The sequence below is a fragment of the Crocuta crocuta genome, unplaced genomic scaffold (assembly GCF_008692635.1).
Source record: "Crocuta crocuta isolate KB4526 unplaced genomic scaffold, BGI_CrCroc_1.0 scaffold134, whole genome shotgun sequence".
Taxonomy (NCBI): Eukaryota; Metazoa; Chordata; class Mammalia; order Carnivora; family Hyaenidae; genus Crocuta; species Crocuta crocuta.
The window spans coordinates 215,602-224,231 of record NW_027530183.1 but is presented as its reverse complement, the minus strand read 5'-3'; the positions used below and the strand labels follow the sequence as shown (position 1 = coordinate 224,231).

Sequence of the window (8,630 nt, the reverse complement as noted above, 5' to 3'; positions counted from 1 at the left end):
CTGTGAAGCTCACTTTTCCTTTACTTTGGGCTAGATTGAATCCTGAGGATTTCCCTCCAAACTACATTTCTCTGAATGATTAAGTTCATTGTGTTTGTCTATTGTTTTTTAAAAAATTTTGAGTATAGTCGCTGCAAATTAATTTTTATCAATTATTGTATTTAAGGCTTACCATATTTCCTTTTATTGTTTCCCCTCTAAGAGTGGGTAAAACTATCTCATTCTGCAGTATTTCTTTTTGTTTTGCTTTTGTTTGCATAGTACTTTATTCAGTTTTAATTCCTCCTAATTAATTTGATACTAAAATTGCTTCAGCCTTTCTCTGTCTGTATCTTGCTGGGTTCCCCCCTGTCCCCAATCTTAATATAGTAAAAGATTAGATTTCCTCTTACTATTGACATGGGAATTCCTTGCTTGCCCTTCCATGCGTTTTGCACTCTATTTTCAATAGCCCAAGAAACGGCTGTGTAGGTGAAAGGTCTTTTGTTAAAAAGAAGGAAATTAAGCAGCCATTTCTCATTTCCTTTTTCGAGCAGCACCTGGAAGCAAGTGGTCTGTGCTTTAGTTTTTTCTGTTTACATTGTTTTAAAAGAATCAATTATTGTCTTAGAGAATTTACCTTTTTGAAAAATCTACACAAAAATAACAAAAAAATAATGCTCTAAAACTGTGCATATAGCATGTTGTTTCTTAAGTCAGATTGTAAAGTTTGAACAGTTGCCTTCATCTGCATTGCTTACAGCTAATTTCTGTATGTAGTTTCAGGTATTCTGCTGTCATTACTAATAAAATTAAATAGTATATATGGCAAAGCTCTCAAGAATTGTTTGATTTTGTTAGGTACTAGTTTTGATCACTATAGAATATTGTGAAGTATTATCTAAAACACTTCTTTATTCATACCGAGCTTCAGTTACTTATCAAAAGCATGTAAAATTACTAAAGTTGCTTTTGTGGAGTTCGGAGGCCTACTAAGAATTAAATTTAGCAGAGAAGTGATATTCAAATGTTGTTGACACTGTGAAAATAAATCATTTGGTTTCATATAAACAATATTTAAGTCTTCCAGAGTCTTTCATGACCTTCATAAATAATGATAAATATATATGTGCATGTATTAACAATTGTATAGCTTTCTTTCCCCAGTTTTCTTTTTATGAATTCTGTGGCTAAGTACATATACCTATTTAAAGAATGTGTTCTAGAACTCAAATATTTTACTTTAATTTTTGAATTGATTGCTGTTAAAATAACTGTTTTCCACAATCATGTGATTGTTACATGTCTTAGTATTATGATAATATTGTCTTGTGGGAGAGATGTATTTTTTAATTTAAATTGTTTTGTTCTTACATTCAACATTTTACATTTTACATTTCCCTAAATGGTGACTCACTGTTAAAAAAAAAAAATAACAGTTTAGTTTCATAGACATTTTCTTTTATATAACAATATAAGAATGGCTAGGAATTTAGTAGCTTTTATGTACATCAGTGGAATAAAAATAAACTTCTCTAAGAATTCTTTTAAATTGTTTCTAGAAAAGAATAAGAGCATCTGAACTCTCTGTGTGCTCCAAGATGAACAGATTAATTCTTCTTTCAGTCCTGCAAAACTAGGAATTCGTGAGTTTCTCAAATCCCTCTTGTATTTTTAGCCATTAATAAGAGTTATATTTCTATTGTCGATGCTTTTTGGTTGAACCGAACCAGGTTAGTCCTGCACCATTCCAGCATCATTGGTTTCCCTGCAATTCCAAGGAGGGTGAATGATTACATAAATGGTACACTTACATTTTAAGTGAGTAAGAATGGAGATTCTTGGTTATTGTTCCAAGAGCTACTGTTTTGACTATGACATCCCATATGAATCTTTTACATTCTGTTAGATACAAGAAAATCACTAAGGCCAGGCCAGAATTAAGAAGAGGGCAAGTTTAGTTTGCTCCAAATGGGGAGAGTGGCAAAATCACATTAAAGCAATGATGGGATGGGAGTATTCTTACAGCCATCTTTGGAAAATGTGATTTGCCATGGTAGGTTATCCTAAGTATCTTGAATTTCATTCTCTAGGTGATTGAGAGTTATTGAATAATATTAGTTGGAAGGAAACAGTACTTCTTTAATGACATAGACTCCTTCCAGTAATTTACCTAACTTATCTTGATGGAATGCCACATTTACTTTCAGGCATCAAGCAGACATCAGTCCTTTGTCTATTTAAATACAATTCTCATAAAATATCTGCTTTTATTAAATATAAAAATTTCAGGAGGTATCAGCAAATTGGGCATCATCCTTTGGAGATGCTTTGATTTGTTTATAAAACTTTAAACAAAGGATCTTATATATAGTCCAGAGATTATAAAAATACCATAAGATATTGTCATTTTTTTTTAAGTAGGCTCTATGCCCAATGTGGACCTTGAACTCCCAAGACCAGGAGTCACATGTTCTACTGACTGAGCCAGCCAGGAGCCGTGTCATTTTAAATTCCTACATATTCACTGCAAAGAGCCCAAGTATTGAAGGTTACTTTGAAAGCAGCTGTATTTATTTGGGTTGTCAGATATGTCAATATACAAATTAGTTGTGTTTCTTTATTTATTTTCTTTTTAAATTGAAGTATAATTAACATACAGTGTTATATTAGTTTCACATGTATGGTATGATTTTACAATTCTGTACATTACTTAGTGCTCATCAAGATAAGTGTATTCTTGATCCCCTCTATCTGATTCACCCATCCCCCCACCGACCTTCTCTCCTGGCAACCACCAGTTTGTTCTCTGTATTTAAGGGCCAGATTTTTGTCTGTCTCTTATTTTCTTTGTTTGCTCATTTGCTTTGTTTCTTAAACTGCACATATGAATAAAAGCGTACGGTATTTCTTTTCTCTGATTGACTTATTTCACTTAGCATTATACCCTCTAGGTGCATCCATGTTGTTGTAAATGGCAAGAGTTTATCCTTTTATATGGCTCAGTAATATTCTGTTGTGTATATGTGTGTGTGTGTGTGTGTGTGTGTGTAGAACAGTTGTTTCATACACACACACACAGACACATCTTTATCCTTTCATCTATTGATAGACACGGGTTACTTCCATGTCTTGGCTATTGTAAATAATGCTGTAATAAGCATAGGGAGGCATATATCTTTTTGAATTCATATTTTTTGTTTTCTTTGGGTAAATACTCAGTAGTGCAATTACTGAATCATATGGTATTTCTATTTTTAATTTTTTTGAGGAACCTCCATATTATTTTCCAGAGTGGTGGTATCCATTTATATTCCCATTAACAATACATGATGGTTTCCTTTTTCACATATCCATGCAAATAGTTGTTACTTCTTGTCTTTTTTGATACTAGCTATTGTGATTGGTGTGAAGTGATGCCTCAGTATGGTTTTGATTAGCATTTCCCTGACGATTAGTGATTGAGCATCTTTTCATGTGTATGTTGGCCATCTGCATGTCTTCTTTGGAAAAATGTCTATTCAGGTTCTCTGTCCATTTTTAAATTGGATTTTTGTTTTTTTGGTGTTGAGTTGTCTAAGTTCTTCATGTATTTTGGATATTAACCTCTTAATGGAATATATCATTTGTAAATATCTTTTTCCATTCAGTATGTTGCATTTTTGCTTTGTTCATGGTTTCCTTTGCTGTGCAAAAGCCTTTTATTTTGCTTGGTTTCCCTTGCCTGAGGAGTCATATCTAGAAAAATGTTTCTGCAGCCAATGTCAAAGAAATTATTGCTTAGGTATTCTTCTAAACGTTTTATGGTTTCAGGTCCTATAGTTAGGTTTTTAATCCACTTTGAGTTTGTTTTAGTGCACAGCTTCATTCTTTCACACATACTTGTTTAGTTTTTCCAGCACCATTTCTTGAAGAGGCTGTCTTTTCCTGATTGTATATTCTTGCCTCCTTTGTCATAGTTTAATTGACAATATAAGTGTGGGTTTATTTCTGGGCTCTCTATTCTGTCCTTTTGATCTATGTGTCTATCTTTGTGCCAGTACTGTCATAGACTCTGGATCTAGAGTTCTTTCTTGTCCAGCAAGAAAGTAGGGGACAGGATTAAAAATGCAGGAGATGGCTGATGTCTGGGAAAAGACAAGAGCCCCGATTAAGGGTCTGTGCTCTGTTTTTATTAGGGTCAGAAGACTTACAAATATGGTGATGGATGTGCACAGAGACCATAAAACTGTGAACCTTATCTCATGGATATGAGAGAAAGGTGTTTTGAAGATATGCGAGGTTGGGGGTTTGGTTTAATACAAAACAAAATCCTGGGCCTGGTGGAAGGTTATTTACAGCGGATGTGAGTCACCACCTCTGTTTACCTAAACTGGTCTAGGGAACTAGAAAGACAGAGCATCTACCTCAGTGTCAACAAGGCACCTTTCTTGGCTCTGGGCAACTTTGCCCTGCTGAGGTCCATAGCCCTATTAAACTGTTTACCTAATTTTATCCTTCCTTCCTGTGAAAGCAGCTTTCTTCTATTGTACTAAATTGGGGGGCACTTCTGCCCTGAATACCTAATCTTGTTTACTTCATCTTGGATATTTTCATCCTGAGATTCACTATTCCTATACCTTTGTCCAATATTGGGACCTTTGCCCCACTTTACCTATTCTTATTTACCTAATCTGGTTTACCCAAACTTGGGTGTGTACATCCTATGGCTTTCAAATTCTTTATGCCTTGTTAACCAATCAATGCAGGCTCAGGGAATTCCTAAGCTTATTCCTCACACAGCACCATACTCTTTTGATTGTCATAGCTTTGTAGTATACCTTGAAATCTGGGTTTGTGATATCTACAGCTTTGTTTTTCTTTCTCAGGATTGCTTTAGCTATCTGGGATCTTTTGTAGTTTCATACAGATTTTAGGATTATTTGTTTTAGTTTTGTGAAAAATGTTGACATTTTGATAGGACTGTGTTAGATCTCTAGATTTCTGTGGGTAGTATGGACATTTCAACAATATGGATTCTTCCAATCCATAAGCATGGAATACCTTTCTATTTGTGTCAGTTTCTTCATCAGTTTCTTTCATCAGTATTTTATGGGTTTTGAAGTACAGGTCTTCTACCTCCTTAGTTCTAAGTTCTAAGTATTTTATTCTTTTTGGTGGAATTGTAAATGGGATTGTTTTCTTAATTTTCTATTTGCTATTTCATTTTTAGTGTATAGAAATGCAACAGATTTCTGTATATTAATTTTGTATCCTGTGACTGTATTGAATTTATTTTATTTAGTTGTGTTTAAATTTTTGATGGACATGGATGCATTTGAGTGCATTTTCATTTGGAAATATTTTTAATACTTCTAAATGTTTAAAAAGTTGATAATTCTATCTTAAGGGACTTTATACTTTTTATTTTATTTATGTCTGTTGTCTTCATGTTATATCACTAAAAAAAGATAGAGACCTTATATAGTTAAATGCATTTGGAGGATTAACTTTTTTTTATAGGAATACACAAAAAAGTGAAGAGTAGTTTTAATCTTGAATAAACTATATTAAATGTTTAATCTTATTAGAAAGTTGTTTACCAAAAATTAACTGAAAATTAACTGACTTATCTGAAAATTAATGATATTGAAGACTTTTGAATTCTTAACTCCAAAAGAGTGTGAATATACAGAGTATGTCTGATAGTGTCAAGTGCCAAGGAGAAAAGTAGAGCAGGATGAGGAGAAATGGGAATGCAGGAGAGTGGTTGCATTTTTATATAAGATGTTCAGGGATGGTCTTTCTGAGGTGACAGACATTTAAGTGGAGATCTTTGGGTAGCAAATTTGTAAGAAGTATATTTCAGACAAAGAAAATGTAAAGTGAAAAATCCTCTTGGTAGGCAGGAACCCCCTATAGTAGAGTGGCCTCATGAGAGATGAAGCCCAGTAGGTGTACAGGGAAATTAGATTATGAAGGCCTTTGTAAGGACTTTGGGTTTTATTCTGTTTNTGAGAGAGAGAGAGAGAGAGAGAGAGAGAATCCCAAGTAGGCTCTAAACAATCAGTGTGGAGCTTGGCGAGATGCTTGAACTGTGAGATAATAACTTGAATTGAAACCAGGAGTTGGATGCCTAACCAACTGAGCCACCCAGGTACCCCAAGACTTGAATGTTTTTTAAGAGGAGTGAGAAGATCTGAGTATTTGGCACATGCAACCTGGTATCAGCCTGGAAGTGTCCTGGTAGGATGGTGATTAGGATAAAGCTTTGATGAGATTGAGAGCAGTGGCAATAGAATCATACTGAATTGCTGAAGGATTGATGTGAGGTATGAGAGAAAGGCCCTCAAAGATGAGTGGTTAATAGGCTGGGCTACAAAGATGGATTTGCCATTTATTGAGATGGAGAGATTTGTGAGATGAGCAGGTATCTGGGAAAAACCAGGTGTTTTACTTAGGGATGTTTAGGTTGAGAGGTCTATTTAATGTCCAAATGGAAATACTGAGTAGGCTGTGGATTATATGAATCTGGATTTCATAGGTTAGGTCTAGGGTACAAATGTAGACTTGAGAGTACACAGTATGTAACTGGCATTTAAAGGGTGGAGCTAGGTGAGATCACCTGGCACGGTATATACATAAGGAAGAGGAGAAGTCCAAGAACTGAACTCTAAGGAGTGTGTATATGTGGAGATTGTGGAAGTGATGAGGAAGAACTAGCAAATACACTAGGACATAAAAGCCAAAGAGGGACAGAAGAACCAATCGTGTGTTGGACTGGAAGCCAAGTAAAGAAAGAGATTAGTCAGGAAGGAGATTAGTCAACCCTGACAAATGCTGCTGATAGGTCTTAAATAAGATGAGAATTGAATTTAACAGTAGTCTTAGCATATAGAGATCATTCATTTTGTTGACAAAAGCAGCTTTGAAATGATGGTGATTAAAAAAAAAAAAAAAACCTAGAATATGTTTAAGAGAAAATGGGAGAAGCAGAATTGGAGACAGCAAATATGAGCAACTCTTTTGAGTTTGGTAACAAAAGGGGAAGAAGAATAATAGGGCAATTGCTAGATAGAGGCAGTGATTAAGGTTTTTTATTCATTTGTTTTTAAGGCTGAATACATTATATATGCAGGGAATAATTTGATGGAATAATCCAGAAAAGAAGATAAAAATTTAACCATGTATTTAAGAAAAGGCACAATTATTTCTAGAGTAGGGTGATTGATTAGCTGAGAGGGAAGGGAACGCAGTGCAAACATGGAAGAATTGGCCTTGGACAGGCACGTGACACTTTTATGTCAGTAATAAGAAGGAAGGAGACCTGTATGGGTACAAGGGCAAGTGGGTTGGAAATACGGGGCTGGAAGTCAGGGGGAGTTCCTTTCAAAATGCTTCTGTTTTTAGTGAGAGACACATCAGAGAGAGAAGATGTAGAGAAGGTATTTGAAGTTTAAAAAGATATGAATATATCATCTAGGTGAATTGGAGAGGATTGCTGGAGAGCAGGCACTCAGGAACACACTGGATGGTAAAGCCAATGAATCTGAGATACATTCAGTTTGCAGTGTAGAGTGGTCAATAAATATTTGTTCACAAAAATGAATGAATTGTGGATTTCCCAGTTCTTTCAATAGCATCTAGGCGTACAGCTACTAGATCGTTACAATGGTAAGTGGATATATTTCCTAAGGAAGAACTTTACTTTGGAAGATCCAGGCAAGTCAGTGGATTTGATAAGTAGCAAAAACACCATCAGAGTTCTAGCTCATTCAGTCTTGGGTGAAGTAAACTCTCATATTTGACCTATCATGTAGACTTTTAAGATAATGGATCTTTGAGATAATTTTTAGAATATTTTCCTTATTTTATAAATGAAAAAAAATGAAGTCTAGAGAGACGGAAGGAATCCCATATCTTCGGTGAATCTTACATTATCTTTTACAGAGAATTTTGAATATTGTGGTAAATAATGCTCTCCAGGAATGTTATATTTTATTCTAATTTTACTTTTTTATAGGGCATGCTCCTTGTTTTTTCAATTTGTATTTGATTGCACAGTTATGTAAATTCTTCTTGACAGATTTATTATCAAGAGGAGTAAGAATTCCAGTTTAAAGAGCTCATTAATTTTAAGGAAGTGTGTTGTGAATTAATGTTTTGAGTGCTATATTTTTCTTTTTATATTATTTCTTCTGGTTGAATAGAATTCTTTCAAAGAAATAGGTTACTTAAAAGTGATTAGATAGGAGTTATATAAAAATTCTTCAAAGTATGTGCATTGTTCCCAAGAAATAGATTGAATGTAATACTCAGCTAGTGAAGCATTATCATTAACAATACAATATTACATTGTAGCCCTTCTTTACAAAGCTAACTATAAAAAATGTTTTCTTTTTAAAGCATTTTCAGTGTCTTTCACTTGAGTGGGCATTTAGTAAATGAAAGTTCTCTCATTGTGTATATGTTTTTTAGGCATACTGACTGGAAAAAAGGATGTTCTTGGCCTACTTATTTATACAAAATATAACTAATTACATTTTACCTTTGGCATAGTAGCAAGTTTATTGATGGGTGAGTCAGCACTAGACAGCCTTCAGCATAAGCTGACTTTCCTGAAGTTCAGAACAAACACAGTTGATCTCAGTTGAAAAATATGCAGTAATAGT

At 34.3% G+C, this 8,630-nt stretch overlaps 1 protein-coding gene across 1 annotated transcript in view; it reads left to right on the top strand.

Moving 5' to 3' along the window:
- The first annotated feature begins 1,582 nt into the window (after nucleotides 1-1,582).
- Nucleotides 1,583-8,630, top strand: part of CCSER1 (coiled-coil serine rich protein 1) — a 218,567-nt gene continuing 211,519 nt past the window's right edge. The window contains exon 1 of the mRNA XM_077765089.1: nucleotides 1,583-1,625. The gene's annotated coding sequence lies outside the window, so the exon portion shown is untranslated. The remainder of the gene's footprint in view (nucleotides 1,626-8,630) is intronic.